Source organism: Micrasema longulum, unplaced genomic scaffold, assembly GCF_059751315.1.
Source record: "Micrasema longulum isolate JH-2025_06_02 unplaced genomic scaffold, ASM5975131v1 h1tg001536l, whole genome shotgun sequence".
Lineage (NCBI taxonomy): Eukaryota > Metazoa > Arthropoda > Insecta > Trichoptera > Brachycentridae > Micrasema > Micrasema longulum.
Genome location: NW_028278719.1, coordinates 307,485 through 329,262, shown reverse-complemented (window position 1 = coordinate 329,262; position 21,778 = coordinate 307,485). Strand labels below are relative to the sequence as shown.

Sequence of the window (21,778 nt, the reverse complement as noted above, 5' to 3'; positions counted from 1 at the left end):
GTATTTTAGTATTTGCATGTCGGTGTAGTGAGTGTCCTGACGAAGAGACGGGTACGTTTCGAAACCGGTAGACATGAAAAGTCGGTAAGTAATTCAATACTAATATTTACTAACATTACTTAAAAATAACTTGTTTATTTTTTCTTGAAAATTATAATGGTGGTGTTTTTGTTACGACAACATTGAATTTTATTGCGAATTAAATGGCGTAGGAGGGCAGAATGCGAAGGAGGCATATCGGAATATTAGTCAGTTGTAATAATAAAGTCAAAATGGGTGGATGAGTGGGAGGTGGCGCTGTTAAGGACACAGAGGACACCAGTTCAAGTCCTGCGCTTTTGTTCGCGCGACAAAACGTGTGTAAACAATCCGGTTTGGAAATGTTTAATAAAGTTTCTTAAAGTGTATTTGTTCGAAGACAATATTCATTCAATTTTTTTTAGTATCCAGGTGGACGAATAATATTTTAAATAATTCCACTTCGCCTGTTTACCGGAGAGAGCTCTTCCAACCTTTATCACAACACGGACTGTCTCTTCGTTCTAGTAACGAGAAAACACTTTTAATACCCTTTCATCGCTCTAATTTTCTTGCCTCGTCTTTCACAGTAGTAGCTACTAACTAATGTTTGAGACGCCCCTTCTTTATTTACATTTAAGTCAAGATTGAAATGTCATTATCTAAATATTTAAATTGTTCCTTTATTCTTCTTCTTTCCTTCCCATCCCCTCTCCTTTCTTCATAGTATAGTGTTAGTTTTATATATTTTTGTATATTTTTATTTTGTTAATCTTGGTTTTTAATTTTTGTATAAAATAATAAGATTCAATATGTCCATGCACTTGGAATTTTCTCAAACTGAACGGTTTGTGCAGGTAGAAAGAAATTGCCTTAAGCCAATATGCCCGCCCTTATATGTATATAAAGTTTAAATAAATATTAAAAAAAAAAATTTTTTTCAATTCTATACTTCTTCATGGACCAGGTGGATTTATCAACAATATTTTAAGTTTGTCCAAATTTTCGTACACAAGGACTAGATTTAACTCCCTGGGGAGATATTATTATTAACATATTACAACAAAGATGAAGAACATTTTAGAGAAGGCCACTTAAACCAGCCAATGAAAGGTCATAAGCCCTGTAGATGCCTAGACTTCTATATTACCTTCCCTAAAATGTTATTCATCTCTGTTCTAATATGTTAATATAAACATCTCCCCAGGGAGTTGAATCCAGTCCTTGTCTACAAAAATTTTGACAAACTCATAATATTGTTAAAACTCATTAATTCATGATGAATGTAGGATTATGTAATGTGTTTGGGAGAAGACAGGAATTTAAAACTAAAATCTTTTAGAAGGTTATGTGGAAAACATTAACAGGGCTATTATCTGCCATTGTCTAGTTTAAGTGGCCACATTACACACCGTGTAACGTTTACCATTCTACCTATGTTTGAACATTCATATTTCTTCAATTTCTCCAACTGGTTTTTGTGAAGTTAGCCTTGTAAATAATGCCAAGATTTCGATATTACCTTCTCTAAAATGTTCCACATCACTGAATAACTCCGTAGGGTGTTGAATCCAGTCCATGTTTACAAATATTTTGACACACTAAAAAAATATTGAACAAAACTTTTAATTAAATTATTCTTTACGCTTCTAAACTCTGATCTGGGCTGACAGAGAAGGTCTTGTAAAAGTAATATATAACAATTATAATAGCTTATAAGTTCTGAGTTAGAAAGCGGTACAAATATGTTTTTACGATAAAATTATCAGAACGATTCAACACAAAATAATTATAATGTTTTTCACTTGACTTATCACATTCTTCTCCTATGAGATTCATTTATTAAAATAATTAGTATTCGCTTTATATTTAGGTACTGAAACTGAAATGTAAAATAACTAGATGTAATGATGTGTGGGAAATCGCGCAAATCCGAGACAGGTGTAATTGATAAGATTAAGAAAGGGTATCTGCGATGGTTTGGTCATGCAGAACGAATGGATGACGAAAGAAAGGTAAAACAGATGTATATATTATGTCATACCCAAAACCCGTACGACTTTTGCTTAGAGACATCTCTTATTTATCGCACCGAGAGTGTTCAATATTTTGGAAGAACGTACGAGTATTAAGCTCTCAAGGACAAAAATTATTTTCAAGAAAGGAGTTAAGGACTGGATTTTCCTTAGTGAGATGGATTTGAGTGGGAAACTCCTTGATGATTTACCAAATGCTTGAGTTTACTGTTTACCATATTGATGTGCCATATATATGTTTTTTTAAATATTTTTTATGTTTCTAATCCTATATTTGTGGTGATATACTCATGTGCCTGTGTCATATAATTGCTCGTCCCATCTCAACACAGGACTTTTAGTCCCATGGAGTTGGGACTTATTGTTTCAAATAATGTACAATAAACTTATGTATGTAAATAAATAAATAAACATAAATAAATAAAATAAATATGGCGTAGATGAACGGTAAAGTAAGACGAGGACGACCAAGAAAGACGGGGCATGATTAGACAAACCAAAATCTGAAGTCTGATCTTGTCAAAAGCAGACACAACCGAAGGGCATGCATGACGCAAGGGCGAATCGTCAAAATATGAGATTATGCACAGCTTACCATTTTATTCGACTTTCGATAATTATGTTTTATTTCGATAATTATGTTTATGAGAAAACAAATAAAATAATTGTTATTTATTTAAAATCACCACCACCGTTTATATCTTCCTACAAAAAAATATCTATGAAGTGCGCCCAGCGCCCAGCGCCCAGCCCGTTCTCAGTAAACGATAAAACTAGCCGATTATCTCAACTTATTACTCAATACAAAAAAGTACACCATATTTTACGTCTTTAACCCAAGTCAGCTTTTTTAGTACTAAAACAAGCTTGCAGATTACAATTATTATTTGAAGATTCTCTATTTGGAAACTAGTATTTCAAATAATATTTCCGAAGGACTATTTTTCTTTGATAGGATACCGTTGACAAATATAATGTATCACATAGGATATGTGGCGTTTATTCATTTTTAAAAGAAATCGGCCAGTGCTCAGCGTTGACATTTACTGCTGACCCTATTTTAGTATTTCTAAATTATTAATTTAACAGTCCCTTTGATTTTAATTAAAATATAATTTATGTGTCGTACTATTTACTTTTTTCACACTTTTTGATTATTTGTAGATTTTTGGTTTAACTGTTAGTATTAATTTATTTTCAAATGTCATATTTTACAAATAATAACTTGATGACGAAATCCAGTGGTTTTTTAATATTTTATTTGTTAATTAGTTATTAAACTAACTATTATTTTAAATTTATGTATCGTATTATCAGCGCTATGATTTAAAAAAAAAAGTATTTTTGAGACTACTCCGCGTGTGACGTCTCAAGTACTCTTCCCCTTCTTCTAGGTCGGTTCTGCCGATTTGTCAGTTGACTTACCGTAAACCGGAAGATCATTACAACTCTCTCATCATTGGTTGATTCATAAGAATTACACTCGTCGTTCAAGGTAGTTTGTTTTGATTCAAATATTTTTTTAATACATTTTCAAGAAAATTTGGCGTACAATAAAAAGCTCTAATTTTTACCGCGCGTAAGAAAATATTTTTGATATTTAATTTCCCGTAGGGCTGAACTTCCTGTTTCCATAAATTTAGTTGTATAGTTTTTTAATAATGTATCGTCTGACTAACTCGCAAAACTCCAATCTCCGAAAATAAAAAAATTACAGGAGGTTAAAATACAGTATAATTTCGACAAATTATACTGTTTTTATATAATTTTTTTTTGGAGATTAGAGTTTTGCAAGTTGGTCAGACGGTATTTTTCTCTTTACGTGTTCCGATTGCCGAATCCAAAGTGACGATTATTTTCAATTAAATTATTTAACTCGAAAATATATTAAATATTTCTACATAACCACTTATCGACTTTTCTATGTCTACTAGTTTCGAGACGTACCCGTCTCTTCGTCAGGACACTAATTAAACCGACATGGAAGACCCACTATACACCTTCACCACATTTGATGCACAAAAATTGCAAAGTTGCACCAACACGACATGCATTTCAATAAGCTCATGCACTGATTAGGACAAATATCCACTGATTAGATTATGAAAATATTTTATATTGTCTGAGAAATAGTTTAAAAAAGGAAAGGGGATGAAGGGAGGGGCTTGAGTTTAATAGGTTTGAGTGACAATTACAATGGAACATCGTGTAATGGGCTATATTGAAAGGTTGTTTGATTATTGATCAAAGGAACATTATTTTTTAAAGCTTTCCTAATGTTAAGACAGATACGTCTCGAAACCGGTAGACATAAAAAAGTCGGTAAGTGGTCATATACAAATATTTATAGTATATAAATTTGAACCGGGTTGTGGTCTCGTGGTTGTATTGTGTACTCACGGATCAAAGGTCACAGGTTCAATCCCACTCTACCATAACTCGATTTTCATTTGTTTAACACAAGTTATTTACGGTTTTTAGTAAATGGTCTGAAAATTAAAAAAAATGAGTAGATAATATGAACTCAAGTATTTTTCTTCATTAATAAAAAAAATAAAATTATAATATTTAGTAAAATGTTGATTACAAAGTTAATGCTTTAAATATTTATTATAAATTTAACTCAATTATTTTGAAACACAATTAAAATTCAACAACATGCAGTCACTTCCGAAGAGAAATTCCTAAGTATTAGTCAGGCTCCTGAGATTATTCTCACCCATACAAGTACACAACACAACAACATGTATTCACCTACACACCTTTCTCTCCCCACTCCCCCCCCTGGAACTGGACGGGTACCGGTTGTTTAATTGGAGCTGGCGCGTTCGCAAAACTCACACAAACGAATATAAAATCTACAGGATGTTGATTTTAAAAAGGTTATATGTATTAAATTATAACCAAATGTGCCATCTTTATTGTTTATCAACAAGTGTGTAAACATATTTTCTCCAATATAATTCGTACTGTGCATTTTAATTACACTGTATTAATTATTATAATAATGAACATAAAATATAACATAAAAGACAGGCTGGTTTAAAAATAAATAAAAATGTAACATTTTCTTAAGTTTTTATTTTTTTGGCTCTAATCCATCCCGCTCAACATTTAACGTAATATAAAGATTTTTTAAATTAATATTCAGTACATTAAAAATTATTTTGTTTAAGTTTTGCGAAAGCGCCAGCACTAGATTGTCAACCTATTCATGATTTGATTAAATATATTTATAAACTAGTGTTTTTTTTTTTTTTTTTTGAAAATTTATTTCAATCCGAATCGAATACATATTATTATAATTTTACTATTTAGAATCGCAGCAAAATTCAGACGAACGCAAAAGCATCCTGTGTATATTTCACAATATTTTAAATAATCCTACTTCGCCTGTTTATCTGAGAGAGCTATTCCAACCTCTTTCACAGCACGGACTATCTCTTCGTTCTAGTAAAGAGAGAACCCTTTTAATACCCTGTCATCGCTCTAATTTTCTTGCATCCTCTTTCACAGTAGTAGCCGCTCGATTGTGAAATAATCTAACCACTAATGTTAGACGCCCCTCCTTTATTTACATTTAAGTCAAGATTGAAATGTCACTATCTAAATATTTAAATTGTTCCTTTATCCTTCTTCTTTCCTTCCCATTCCCTCTCCTCTCTTCATAGTTTAGTGTTAATTTTTATATATTTTTTATTTTGTTAATCTTTGTTTTTAATTTTTGTATAAAATTGTAAGATTCAATATGTCCATATATTTGTAATTTTCTCAAACTAAACGGATTGGGTAGGTAGGAAGAAATTTCCTTAAGGCAATATGCCCGCCCTTATATGTATTTATATTGTATATAAAGTGTTAAATAAATAAAGAAATATGTTTTATTACCATACCATTAGCAACTAATAAAGCAATAGTTGTCTATGTCACGCTCATAAGCGCGTCTGAGCGCGAGAGAGACAGAAATTATTTTCATAATGCGTATGCCGTGCGATTTTATACCATGGGCTTATTCACAGATACTACACAATGCGTTTGAGTAAGCATTGCGAACACGCCAGCTTTAAAAAATCCACCAGTACTGTGTTGGTGTTATCTGTTCCCTGAACAATGCACTTTAAACTACAATCACAAAGCACACACAACAACATTGCATTCCGACCACAAAACTATACTAAACGTCAATATTTTGATGATTATGATAAAATTATAAATAAACTTATCAATGCAACTTCTTGGTTTAGTTTTACTTTTTATTACTTTGACCGACGAGCGCTTTCGCCTAAGTAGGCATCCTTAAGACTGGTTAATTTTTTTACAACATTTACAGTTTTTATAGAATCTATACAAAATTTAAAAATATAGATTACACAAACATCACTCTGTCAGATTTAAAATTTACACTAAAAATGTATTATGTAACTTAGTAGACATTATAATAATAAATATGTACATCTCCCCTCCCCTCCTTCTCCTCTCTTCAAGCATTCTTGTCCTTATCCCGCCCAATTTACAGTAACCTTATGTTCTTAAAATTAATATTTAAAAAATCTTTGATTATTGAGTACATGAAAATAACATTTTTATATGTATAAATTGTATGTATTTATTTGATATGTAATATATTTTCTTTACTAACTTTGTATACTATGTGGAAATCTGTTATTAGTTCTGAGTTTATACACTATATCTGTTTGTTTACTAAAAATATGTATGTAGAACTGTTGATTTCCCTAATAAAATAAAATAATATAAAATAGGTATGTAAACTATAGGTATGTAAACATTCACTATGTATGTAAACTTCCCTGTCAAAAATCAAGTATTGTGCTAACTTTATCTGTTAAAATGTGTATTTCCCATCTTTTAAATAATAAAAGCTTAATCCCAATTTCGGTCCAAAAACTCCCAAAAATGAACTGTTTAGTGAACTAGTTGTAAATATTTATGTTTCTGTCCCCTGTTAAAATACTTATTTGATCTTATCTCCAAAATATATTGAGAATAGTATAAAAACTGTAAATGTTGTAAACAATTCACCAGTCTTGAAGATGCCTACTTAGGCGAAAGCGCTCGTTGGTCAAAATAAAAAAAAGTAAAACTAAACCAAGAAGTTTCATTGATAAGTTTATTTATAATTTTATTATGATCATTAACTTTGAAGTTTTATCAAGAAATATCAACAAAAAACATCAGAATTATTTTCAATATTTTGAGTTTGTCCAAATGTTTGTGGAAATTTAACCCAGTTAGGGCCAGTTACATAAAAAAATAAGCTTAATAATTGGATCTTAATATTAACAAAAAAAAACTCAGATTATGTGCAACAAATCCTGTCTGTCAGGAGGTCACTTGATCAGTCTCTCTATAATAATGGACAGAAGATCAAGAAAGTTGACAGCTCTAAATACTTGGGAGTTCACAGAACCCTAATTAAAATAGTAATTATAATTAAATCTAACTGTACCTACCAAATATTTCGTTTTTTGTGCACTTTAATATTGTAATTATTTTCTCTTGGTTGAAAGAAGAAAGAAGGGAGGACTGATAGCTCCGTATTACTCCGTATGGATCCGCCGGTGAAAGGATTTTTAAGTTCGATTAAACAAAAAACTTTTTTTTTATTTTTTATTATTTAATTATTGTTGTAATATTTTATTTATTTTTAACGTGTGGAATGATACGGAGTGGCTTTTTCAATGTACGCTTTTTTTCTTCTTTTTTTGACAATGTAATTTAGTAATGTATAGAAAACTATAATTGGCCTATAATTTTGGTTTATTTGTAAATGTTTGTTTTTTTGTTGTAATGGCTGTTGTTTTCTTTTAATAAATAAATAAAAAATAATAAAAATAAAACAAAATAAATGAGGATGAAAGCATACACAGAGAGCTCGCAACCCGCCTAGGAATTGCTGGAGCAACTTTTAACATTTCATTTATTTATTTACTTTTATTAACATTGAGAACGTATCCAATCAATGTTCAAATCATTACAAAATATACATATCAGATTTATCAAATAGAAAAGAGAAAATAAAAGTCATGTAAAATTGACATATATATTACAATTTGGAAATTGCCCTCCTAAGAGTAATTTTATTTAATTTATTTCGAATACAAACAGATGTACAGGTTAAATGAATATTTAAAAAAAAAACTATATAAAATGTATACATAGTAGGGCCTGCTATCCAATTATATGTATTCACTAAATAATACTGTAATAAAACGACGACGGCTTGAAGTTTAAACTATATAAATAATAAATATACTATACATTAAAATAAGATAAATATGGACAAAACAAGGAGATAGTGGAAAGGAAAAGAAGGAAATTGATAAGGAGTGGTAAAGGATGATTGAAGGAAGGTGAGAGTGGAAAATTGCATTTGATTTAATGATTAAATGAATTATGAATGAAGAGCATGAATCAAGCCTATTAATTCTCTTCTGGACATATTGTATGGAGGGTTAAATATATCAAGACTATTAACTTTTTTGTTAAATGTTTCACATATACGAGGGATCGTTAAATGTTTCCGATGATAAGTTTTAAATTTACGAATATAGACAATATCAGAGAGTCTAGTTGGCCTGGAGGGGACACGGTAAGCAAGTAGATTAATGAGTTCCGGGTAATCGAATTTATTATTGACAATTTTATAAAGCAGGATCTGATCAAACATATCTCTTCTGTGTGCTAATGAATCAAGGTTATAACATTTTAATGAAGCTAAATAATTTGGAAAATGCAAATGAAATTTGTATTCTAGTTTTTTCAGGAATTTTTTTGAACACTCTCGATTATATTAATATTTCATTTATAAATAGGAGACCAGATAGCAGTGCAATATTCAAGATGGGGGCGTACGTATGTTATGTAAAGCAATATAAATGAACCTAAGTTTTTAAAAGATTTACACAGCCGCATGATAAATCCAGTCATTATCATAATCACAGTAATCCTACTGTCATGAAATATATCGACATCCGAGGCGATACGATTAAATAACACGATTGCTCTACCTACCGGCTTAACCATTGGCAGGTTGGTTCTGCATCGTGGTAGGTAGAACAACCTGTGTTGCGAAGATAATTATCAGGGACAAATAGACCGAACTCATTCAGAATATCGGAATTGTGTATGCGACCACCAATGAGTTAAAAAAAGTAAACACCCAAATAAATATCCCTTTTCCCAACAATGATTGGTAGCCCAGCATTCCTAGTAAGAAGTCAGTCGGGAAAAGCCACGGGTAAAATCCATACTCCCTGAGATACAGATAACCCCTCTCTATCATTAAGGAATACGTGGTTTCATTTGGCGACCAAATGATGGAACTAAATTCTTAGCGACTTCTTACCAAGAAATTATACAATGTTTTCAGAACCTGAATATTTGAACAAATCTTCGCATTTCTAAGAACAAATCAAAGCATTTTAAGGGAGTTATTACATGATGCGTGTTGTCTGGAACTCGAGTCTATACTCAAAACGAAAAGCCAATTACTCAACTCTTGTATAATGCCAGTACTCCTATATGGGTGCGAATCTTTGTACCTTACCAAAGCTCAGAACACCAAACTTCTAAGTTTTGAGAGTAAGTGCTTGAGGAGAATATTAGGTATAAGGTGGATCGATTTTATAACTAACATTGATGTCCGTAAGGTAATAAAGAACTCACACGAGAGGTAGTATCATACATGATAAATATAGCGCAGGAAATTGGTAAAATAAACCAAAGTAGGGAACAAAATGCCGAACACTCCTCTAGTGGAACGGAAGGCCTGTTGACTACTGCCAACAGGCCGGCTTCTCCTGAAGAGTTTTAAGTGGTTTCCTCTCCACGTGAGCAAATGCTGAGAAGTTCCTGATTAGCCCACATTAATATATCCCTCCTGATCCCAATAGTTTAGACAAATTTTAAGATATTTAATAGCAGAAAAATCCACTTTTTGAAATATAAACCTTGTATATTATAAGCAAGGTAAATAATAAAGCAACTCCCATATAAAAAAAAAAATAAAAAAAAACATTGATGTCCGAGAACGGACGCGGCAGCCTCATATAACGAGCGTCTTGAGGATGCGGCGGTGGACCTAGCTTGGACGCGTGCTGCGCATGCCTCAGGAGAACCTAAACCCAAGTTGCCTCTTCTTTAAACCTGTGGGCTCGCGCCGTCCTGGAAGGCCGTCGATGACGGTCTTTCAACTTTATTGGGCGGAACTATGGGGCGCTGGATTGACGTGGGAAGCGAGAGTGCTGGCTGGCGAAATGGCCTTCTGGAGGCAACAGGTGATGTCCACACGCTCCACTTAGGAGCGGATGTGGAAAAGAAGAAGAAATAATGTTTGCGTTTTAGTAAAAATGAGTTGTTTTATGTTGAGTTTTTTGTGCGAACTCTTTTGTCTATTTTGACGAAAACGAAAACGATGTGCGAAAATGCGACTTTGACTTTCTTTTATATTTGATCTTGGCAAGGTTATATAAAGGATTTTTATTCCAGGTTTAATTTAAGATTTTTTTTCGACCGGTAACATATTTGTTTTTAAAGCATTACCCCATCCGATTATTCTATACTGTAATGTGGATTGGGTTAATGCAAAGTAAATGGATTTTAATTTTCGGTAGTTGATATATTTCTTAATCTAATAAATACATTTATAAGTGTTATTTTTAATTCAATAATAAGGATGGTATTCCCAACCGTATTCTACCGCTTTGCCTAGGCTGATCATGATTTGAGTTAAAATGTATAAAAATATTGTACATCATAATTTTTAGATTGTTGCATTTGATCAAGTCATATAAAACTAAACACTCATTGTTCGTATGCAGGGCTATCAACAATTTCCATTTCTAATAACTTCAACAATTCTAGCCTTAAAATAGCATCAGTAAACCGCAAACACAAAAACCGCAAGCAACAGACGTTCTGCGTTGTTTGTATGCAATATGCATACTAACAGCAACATGCACAATCAAAACATTGAAACGAAATCACAAGAGAATTTTCCTCGATAAAACTTAGTCGAAATTCAGATATTCTGTCTGCATGTTTAACAGTAGAGACGTAGAAACGTTAAGTTAATGTACAGAAAACGAGAAAGACCGAGAAAGACCGAGAAAGACCGAGAAAGACATGGCATGACTAAATCTAACAAATAAAGATGAACATTTCAAAATTTAGAATAATCGACGAACTGTTATATAGCTCATCCGCGGGCTTGATAAGAGGAAACGAGGTTTGTATACAAAGACAGTGATGTGGCGTTCTATCCTGTCTGTCTAGGTCCATGGAAAAACACCGCGAAGATTTGTTTGTTTGAACCATATGTATATATAAAAATACTATACAATAATTGTGATCTTTTTTCATTAAATAAAAAATATAAATAAAAAAATTGAAAATATGAAAAGTACTTATGGCATCATTACGCATGGGTATTAATAAAGTAGTTTTAAATAAAATATTTTCTCCATAGTGGTAGGAATATAAATTTAAAAAGGGTGGACCAAGATTCGACCCCTGTGGAGCACCTTAAGTTTTTGTTTTTTATTGTTTTGGATTTTTATTGTTTATTGATTCTGCATTGACTTCGTGAAACATCACAATGATTTATTTTGAAATCGTTTATAAAACAGTGATCATTGAACCACTCAAGTTTATTTAATAAGTATAAATTTAATAATTTATTAATTAATGCAAAATGATATTTCGGTTTTGTTAGTATATTCTTTATTAATGATTAGGTTTTGTAGGATGATTGTTTGGGTGTTTAAACTGCATTATTTATACTAGTCATGTCGTGAGTTTTTTGTTAAGAAATTTCTGTGTAAAAGCATGTATTTTTATAAAATATGCTGTTGTAAATGCAAATATCTATTTATGCAATTAGGATTTAGTATTTACACTAACACCTTTTGGAAAAGTCATTTGATCTCAGAATTTACAAGGTGAACTTTTCTAAAGAAATTGTGAAAATTCGGACGTTTCAAAAAAATTTAAGAGGATATGCGCGGAATAGCGATTTGATGAAAAACTTTTTGAACATAGGTTGTCTGTTACTCTCTCACAGATGCCTCTCCAAATACTATGCAACTGCGCGATTATGCCACATTAAAATCGACAAAATCGAGGTCTCGTAGTCTCGTTTTCCGTTCCCCAAAACAGAACCGAATTCGATGATTTTTTTAAGAAAGAATATCAGAAAGAATTTTTCTGTATCAGCACGTTTTGTATTTTATTTTAAATACGAGGGTTGCTACATTTGTTTGCACCAATCGACACGAGCCTTTTTTGAGCGATTGTCAAATTATGCGGTATTCAGCACGAACAAATCTTTTTGACATCCAAATGTTCATGAAATATTGAATGTATGCGAGTGTTACTAATGCCCAAGCATGCCTCAATCTCACGGTGTATCACATGACGATCTTGCAATATCATTTCACGCAAAGCGTCGATTTTTCTGGCGCAATAGCCGATTTTGGACGACCTTCACGAAATTCGTCCTGTAACGAAGTCCGACCACGATCGAATGAGTTTTTTACCAAAACTCCTTGGGAATATTATATAAAATTATGTAGGTATAATATGTTTTCGATTCAGAAAACCAGCGAAACACGGTGGCCCGAGATGGTGCTTCATCACCAAAAGTCGCAGCGAGTTGATCGGCACACCGTTGTTGGTTTATTCCACGTCGAAAGTCATAGAAAATCATCGCACGAAAATGTTTACGATTTAGTTCCATTTTTTGACAAAATTATTTTTTTAAGTATCTGTAAACAACACAAATATCACTCGTATGACAAAACGTTCTGAGTAAATTTACCATGAAAAATGGTAAACTTTACGATGACAATGTCAAATTTGACATATTCACACTGGTGTTGCCATATCTTAGAACGTAAGTAGCAACCCTTGTAGATATCATATTTGTATACCGTGCGTCCGAACACGGCAGATAAAACTGAGCGCTTTTAAGGGTTTTTGGATGGTCCTAGCTCCTATAGAAAAACAATTTATAAAAATATTTTTTTAAAAACATCAGGGACACTACAATGGTGGAAATCTGTAGTATGTAAAAAAGAATATTATTCTATTGCCATAATCCAGAAAAAAACAAGAATACGTTTGTAAAGAGAAAAGTCAGCCCGCGTATCCTCTTAACGGCACGCGGTAAAAAGGCAATATTGTTATGTAACATTAATCACTATCAATTGACATATTTATAATATACAAATACTAATGAAGTTATACGTAGAGTAGGTTATATATAGTAATATAATGACATTATACAGTTCATTTTATGAATGTCATTTTAATATTCCTAAAACGCATGCGCGACAAACACAGACAGAACTGTTTTATATTAACAAATTAATTTAAAGTTGATTTTTATTTTCATTCACCTATTTAAAGCCTTTTCAGAGACGAATAGAAATGGTTGATGACATCTAGAACACAAAGTCAAGCTTGGTTAAGATAGCTAGACAGCGGAGTTACCAAAAAAAGGCTTAGTTCAATTGCTTTTGGCAAACCAAAATATATTTTTGAAAATTAAAAAAGTCCTTATATGCTTAAAAAGACAAGTATATGAATCATGCATATTGCCGGTGAGAACATACGGACTAGAAACCATGTCTGTAACACAAAAAAGTAGCCAGAAATTAAAATGCACGTAACGATCCATTGAAAGACAGATGCTCGGTGTATGTCTAAGAGACAGTCTAAAAAATGAAGAAATAAGGCGCCGAACTGGAGTCGTGGATATCATGGATCGTGCAGCGAAATTGAAATGGCAGTGGGTAGGACACTTGGCGAGGCAAAATGATGGCAGGTGGACACCCAGAATAACAAAGTGGAGACCGTGGGCAAACAAAAGAATTGTTGGAAGGCCACAGAAAAGATGGGTCGACGCAGTGCCTCTATTGCCGGTAAAACATGGATGATGAAAGCGGGTGATATGAAGGAATGGAGACGTTTGGAAGAGGCTGCCATCCAGCAGTGGAGAGAAGAAGAAGATTCAGAGCTTACATAAAAAACAACGCGATGAATTTAACTTTCTTTATATCTTTTGCTGCTCAATATCAAAACACTTTTATCGACAATAGGTCAATTTATTGGGTCATTTAGCCATTTTGTGTTGCGAGTCCCATTATTTTTATTTTATTTAATTGATTAAATCTATTAATATCTCATGTATGATAGAATCCCGCTACAACTTAATTATATGGTAACAGGAATAGTTTTCCGCGTGTGATTGGTAAACAATAAAGCTAAATGTTGACATTGTTAATTTTTTAGTTTTTGTAGATTCGTCGTATTTTACATTTGCAAACATCACGTTTTTGGCATTTCCTGTTTAGTTAAAACACTCAAAAATCACTTGTTTCATAATATCACCAAACAATATGCATGCAAATATATTAGAAAAACAAAACAATCGTTAATTTAAAATAATCACTAACAATTAAAATTAAGTATTACGAAATAATTATTCAGAACAGATAAATAATTAGTCAACAGATCAATATTTCTGATACAACACAAATTGGTTAAAAATATACTTATAAGTTATTTAATCATAAAGCTATTTATCGAATCTTCTTAGGGCAACTTTTGTTTTGATGCCCTAATGTACAGAATATGTAGATAAGTTAATTCGTCACACAACTTGGAATTCTTCGGGATAGATCTCCCTGCTTTTCGTAGATTTCTTCGCCATTAACACAGTGTGGGATGAAGATGGATTGGCATGGGTTAGCTCGAAGTCTCATATGTTGATCGTGCTTATGAATATATCGTATTATAAATATTAATTATTGGCGTGACTATCGTTTTGCTTCTTTTTTTATTGTTTCTTATGGGAGTTAGGAGTACGGAAAACATGACAACGAAACCTCAATTTTAATTATGCATAATCAATCCGACGTGCAACTCTCTTTTTCGCACAGTACCGGGAGGCATCTGCGAGAGAGAGAGGAAAACTATGTTCAAATACCTTTTTATCAAATTTCTCTCTTACACACGTATCCTCTGAGCCAGCGGTTCCTAAAAGGTGTTTCGCGGAACCCTGGGGAACCGTGGAAGGGTCACAAGGGATCCGAGAGTTAAGGCGTATTGTCGTAGAAAACAGACAGCGGCAGTCGACGCCAAAAAAATTACATTCTTCACAAATACGCGCAGTATTACGAAAATGGCGCTATATAAGTTATCCATCATAATAATAATAGCCTAAAATTGGGAACGGCTGTTCTAAGGATCGTTGAGGAAGTTGAGAAGAATAATTGTTTTCAAGTTGTAAAATTATCTCGTTACGTTCGTGGAAATTTTGAACCACAAAACACAAATCAACCAGAAGTTAGATTAGAAAATGAAATTATAAAAAAAAAATTATCATGCATGTAATCTGTGTTTCTATTTCTTCAATAAATCTATATACATGCATTTTACGAGTGTACATTTTTTTTGCCTAAATTTCATAAATTTTTTACTGCTTTTGGAGAAAATTACACACGGAAAATTGGTTGATTTATTGGAACAAAAGAATTTCTCCCAACCATTCCTTGCATTTATATTAGTTACTGATTAAAAAATATATATACAAAATTACATAAATGACACAATTAATAATAGTTTCGAGAAATGTACGCCGGATTATAAAAAAAATAAAAAAATTCAAGAAATAACGTAATTTTTTTTATATAGTACTAAAAAACAGTACTCGTGAGTAGAATGACAGCTTTTTGTCAAAAATCACAAAATGAGTTAAACATGAGGTAATGCTAGAAGAAATTTTAAACCATTTTAAATACATAAAGCAAAAAGTAGTAAAAAATATATATTTCAGTGCGAAAACGATATTATGTTTTTCAGTTTTTTAGGCAATAACATAGTATCTTTATCAATATAGCAAAAAAAAACAGTGCAGATACGACACAAACTTAACATTAAGTGTTTTTCATGATTATCCACAGTTTTAATTACTTTCATGAGGTATATAAATACTCAAAAGTGTTGTATCTCAAAATATGACTATTTGAAATAACTACCTTTTTTTACGACGGCAGAATAATATTATTCATAAAAATGCTTATTTTAGTATTAAATATTCGTTATAATACCTTCAAATTATAATAATTATAAACTTTTTTGATTCTAATATCTCAATTATAATTCGTTTCGTTTCGATGTATTCTTGTATAAATATTATTATAAAAATTAGCAAGCTAAAAATTTAAAGATATATTTGATATAAATTAATAAAATATTTAATACTGTTTTTATATTCATTTTTATATCCAAGTGTAATTCGTATTTGAATGAAACCAAAACAAAATTATTTAAAAAAATGCGTATTTAGATTAAACATTTCTTCGCATTTTTAAAAAAATAATATTATTTCATATTTAATTAATAATCAGTGTAAAAAATATATACATACATACATTAATTAAGTATGTACAAAAAATTGTAATTTTATACTTTTGTTAATATTTTTTAGCAATATTTTTTTTTTAAATGTATCAGAGGTCCAAGGTTCGAACCCCTCTGAGCTAAAATTTGATGTCCTATCTGACATAGTTAATTACTAGTTTAAAAAGCAGCCAAAACTAAAATGGTTTTGTAAATTAAAAAACGCCAATACAGTCCTCTTTAGGAGGACTCTTAAACTGATTTAGTATATTTTAAATATTAATAATAAAAAATAAACATACGAAATAAGAAATATTTCAAAGGTACAAAAGCTTATTGAATTATGTTACAAAACTCAAAAGCTCACTCACCTTTCAACTCGACGAACACAAAAAGGACACTCCAATCAAAATTGTTTCACCAAACCACAGGAAAATTAATAAGAAGCAGAACGAATATTATTAGTAAAAGGATTAACTAGAAAAAAACAAAATTTAGTAAGAAACATTACGAAGAAAATAAACTAGAAATTTAAAGAAAAGTCACTAATAGCGCACTACCGGCTGTCAATTTGACAGATATTCAAATAATGTTCGGATTAGTTCGTTCGCACGCCGCGCCGCTAGGCTGTTGAGTTAGTTAAGGAATGAGCACTCGGTAGGTACCGGCTTTGGGCTGTTCGATAGTGAATCGTGCGACAATGTCGCCACGCTGACGGTCACACAAACACTGCCTTTGATTTCGCCTCAACACCTGAGGATCGGTGCAGCCTACACTCTCCGCGATATTATAATCTGTAGTCTGTATTATGTATAACACAGCGTACGGCACACGGCGCACAATGCGTCACGGTATCGCCCGCAATGCAACGAGTAAGTTCTCAAAGTTTCACAAAAAATATGTAACATATATTATGTCGTGCATCACAAAAATGCTTAGTAAATTAATAATTTTGACGGAGACCAGTGTTTTTCAACTCCAGGCGTGCGCGGTTTGTAAATTCAATTTCATGCGTTTTTATTTATTTATTTACTAACGCCAAAAAGGCTTTTATATACAGGTGTTTTATAAAACCCTGTCATACTCGAAACAACTATGACGCGGTCACGCTGTTGACAGTATATCAGACTACCCCTCCCCCCTCGTTTCTGCCCTGCAGAAGTAAGAAACCATTTGTTTTTTTTAATATTTAATTTTTGTAAATTTTATTCGTTCTAAAAAATATTTTAATGTACCAATATGTCTTCTTGCTCATACTGATCATCGTGGTTTCGGATGTGACAGGGTTTAAAGAACATCCTGTATATTCAGAAGTTATAACCAATTTACAAAATGCTTAATCTAAAGGAATTAATCTACACAGAAAAAAATTGTTTTTAAGATGAAAATGAATAAAATAAACACAAATATTAAATCTAATTTTAACTACAACATACATAAAATAAATACAAGAGCATCAAAAAATTTAACTTGCGAACAACCTAGGACCAACAGAAAAAGAAACAGTTTTGTGTATACAGCAATAAATTTTTATAATTCACTTTCTAATAACCTAAAAAATATACAAAACATATACGTATTTAAAAAAACCTAAATAAATCAGTTCTTACAGCCCGTGTGACGAGTGATATGTGATGTTATTTTATCGACTTTTTATTTAAACTATTGTGTTATTAAATATAATATCCCCTCATACCAGCACTTTTGCTGATGGGGAATATTTCGTGCAAATAAAATATGTAATGTAATGTAATATGTAAAATTTTAAAAACCTTGTATTTTGTCATAAATAAATAAATCTAAATCTAATTTAATCTAAAATATAAAAATTCAATTTAACGTAAAAAATGTATGACAATAAAAATAATAAATTTTTACTAACCATAATAACAAAGATATACATAATTAAATGGCGGACTTATTGCCACTTGCAATTTCTTCCAGTCTAACCAAAACTATACATTGTATAAAAAAAAACACAGTAAAAATTCATTCAAAAATAACAAATAAAAACAAATAAATAAAAAAGTTGAGAAAATACAAACAGTTAAAACATTCTTCAAGATTATGGTGTCTATTGCTTCTATTTATTGTATTTAACACATTTTGATTTATTCGATTGCATCTTCCAAATATTCCCGTCTAGTTGTGGTCCCGTGGCTAGTGTCTCGGTCTCACAGTTCAAAGGTCCGTGGTTCGAATCCCCCTCTCCCCTAACTTGATTCCCATTTTCTAATGGTGAGTTATTTACAACTCGTTGGAAATGGAAATCAAAATGAAATATTTGGGTGTATTATAAAAACGAAAATATTTTTATTTTTTATTTTTATTAGATACACTTTATCTCTCCTGCAAATTTTATAACACAATTTATTTCCTTAATTTTATTGGGAAGTTTATCATATAAATAAAACACGAGTGATACTTTAATCCACAAATTTGGAATATCCAGTGACCGGTTTCATCGCTTTTGCGACATCTTCGAGACTGGTATCATTATTAAAAAGTTAAATGTATTTATACAGAACAGAGGTAAGGATACATAATTCAAAGTTATATGTAAGTAAATTAAATAAAGTTATATTTATCTTAAGGATCATTATCGACAAATTTTCTATGGGGTTAACTAATGAATGGATATAATGCTATTTTAATGAGTTTAAGTATTTTATTTTATTTTTGGTGTCTCATCCTTCGTGAGTGTGGTTTTGTAAATAATGATTTCTGAATTTACAAAACCACACTCACGAAGGATGAGACACCAAAAATACAATAAAATACTTAAACTCATTAAAATAGCATTATATCCATTCATTAGTTAACCCATAGAAAATTTGTCGATAATGATCCTTAAGATAAATATAACTTTATTTAATTTACTTACATATAACTTTGAATTATGTATCCTTACCTCTGTTCTGTATAAATACATTTAACTTTTTGATAAAGATACCAGTCTCGAAGATGTCGCGAAAGCGATGAAACCGGTCACTGGATATTCCAAATTTGTGGATTAAAGTATCACTCGTGTTTTATTTATATAATAAATTACAATGAACTTCCATCAAGAATTTTCACTTACAAACTTAATTTTTTTTATTGGGAAGTTTATTATAAATTTTGACTGCTATGCATGCGGGCCCTCTTTGTATAAATTATTGTTTTGCCAATTATTACTTTTATTTCTGGCGTTACGAAAGTGGCTTTTTTCCTGTGTACTAAAATATTCAGGTCCTGATTTAACAATACGACAAAGTTCCATTATATAAGAACCCATCACTGTTAATAAATGTAATATAATAAAAAATAGCCCCACATGTTGCCAGGTAATTGGCACTTTCAATTTTCCTAATAGATCTTCTTTGACAATGTTTGAGTACGTAAATGCCCTGTAAATGCCTAAACTTCTATATTCCCTTCTCAAAAATGTTTTCCCTCTCTGTTGAAATAAACTTAAAGATCTTCTTTGAATTAAAAAAAATGTATATTAAAAAATCAAATGATTTAGAGTAAGAATTTTCCTACCATGCAAGAGGTCTCAGGTTCAATTCCCGACATGGTTGACATAAAATATTTATTTAAAAAGGTGTTTTTAGGTACACTAGAATATTTTATTGTCCCAGGACTGGTACTTAAAGCATAAGACTGATCATCTTACCTTCATGCAACAAAAATGATCAAGATTGGTGTACCAATGCAGTACCCTATGCACCATTAGGTGCAGAAAGGGAATTATGATGATGAGTATACACATATTGATATTTACACATGCATAAACACACACACATACATACATATACATATACCCATGCGCATACACATACATACACACATAACATTATCCATGGCTTTATCCCACTGAGTTCCTCCAGGGTATGCTTGGTTACAGCAGTTTGAAGACTAGAAGTAATGTGTATTTCACAACGCACTTCTTTCGATTGTTGCGCGGTATTATTGACAACCCTGAAATTATGGGGAGCATTAGCTTTTATGTTCCTGATAATTACCTTAGACAGCGTCAGCATAGACTGTTTCACATTCCAATATGCAGGACCCACCTGCCAATGGTTATGCCTGTTGGAAGGGCTATCTCTATGTTGAACAATATCACTTTGGACATTGACATTTTTCACGTCTCTGAGGGAGTTTTTCGTTACAAGATTCTCTTACTTTTTTAACATATTATTCTTTGGATATTATGTATGCTAATGTGTTTTTTTTATACATACCTTATTTTACCTAATTATTTCTATATGTATGAATTAAGATATTTTATTTTGTAATGTACATATATATGAATAAATAAATGATAAAATGATGATAAATGATAAAAGCTACACAATTTAGTTACTAAAAAGATTTGTTAATTCATAACCGATTGTATTTTATAAAAAAAAAACTTACTGATCGTTTAGAAGTCAAATTTTAGGGAAGCATTGGTATAGTATAACCTAATGGAGTGACCAAAACTGAGAAAAACTACTCTATGATTATTGACCACGAAGTTATCCACAGATTACAGCAATACGACGGGCCGTAGGTACTTGGGTTGAGAATTTTAAGGGGCAAACCAAAACCGTTCATTACACGCTTGTTGTTAAACTAAAAACCAAACTAAAACCATAGCAAAAATGTGGAACGCTTTTTTTCTGTGCAATGCTTAAGGGCTTCTCTAGAAAATTATTACTCTGAAGTTCCATCCAATATATAAACGGACTTAAAACGGATTCAGTAAGATAAATTAAAATCATTTTGCGGACCGTTAGTTTATGCCCACTGGCTCTTATAAATGCTTAAGTACTATTTTTAACAATATCTCTAACATCCAGACAATTCCAATGTGATACAACGCATATTTTGAATGATATAATATTTTCGTTTTATTGCACGTTTGAGGCTCGTACGTGACATTGATTCAATTAATTTAACTGAATATTTCCACGTGGGTCACCTCTGAGTGAGCCATCATTGCCATAAATTATTTAACTAAATTGATGATTCGGCTAAATCAAAAATAATCAATTTTTTTTATAACTACAGTAAGAGATAATGATTGAAGAAATTATAAACAATGATGATGGAAAAAATACTCCAAAAACAAAAAAAAATGCTTTTAACAATTCTAACAATTTCAATATGAGAGTAATAATAATTTGCTAGAGAAGCCCTTAAACGTTCCAATTTTTTTGTATGGTTTTTAGTTTAACAACAAACGTGTAAAGACGGATTGCACTTGCAATTCTCGACCATTGCCGCGATTATGAACGCTATCTTCATCTGTATGTACCAGACGGTAGACT

General features: G+C 31.5%; 1 protein-coding gene across 3 annotated transcripts in view; it reads right to left on the bottom strand.

The window, feature by feature from the left end:
• LOC148274992 (uncharacterized) overlaps positions 1-17,209 on the bottom strand; it is a 65,368-nt gene extending 48,159 nt beyond the window's left edge. Inside the window, exons 1-2 of one of the 3 annotated variants that reach the window (XM_088236339.1) lie at positions 17,039-17,209; positions 16,850-16,955 (exon numbers count right to left, since the gene is read on the bottom strand). The gene's annotated coding sequence lies outside the window, so the exon portion shown is untranslated. Of the gene's footprint in view, positions 1-16,849 lie in introns of all 3 variants that reach the window. The other 2 variants (XM_088236338.1, XM_088236337.1) reach the window with 2 other exon arrangements.
• Positions 17,210-21,778: the final 4,569 nt, after the last annotated feature.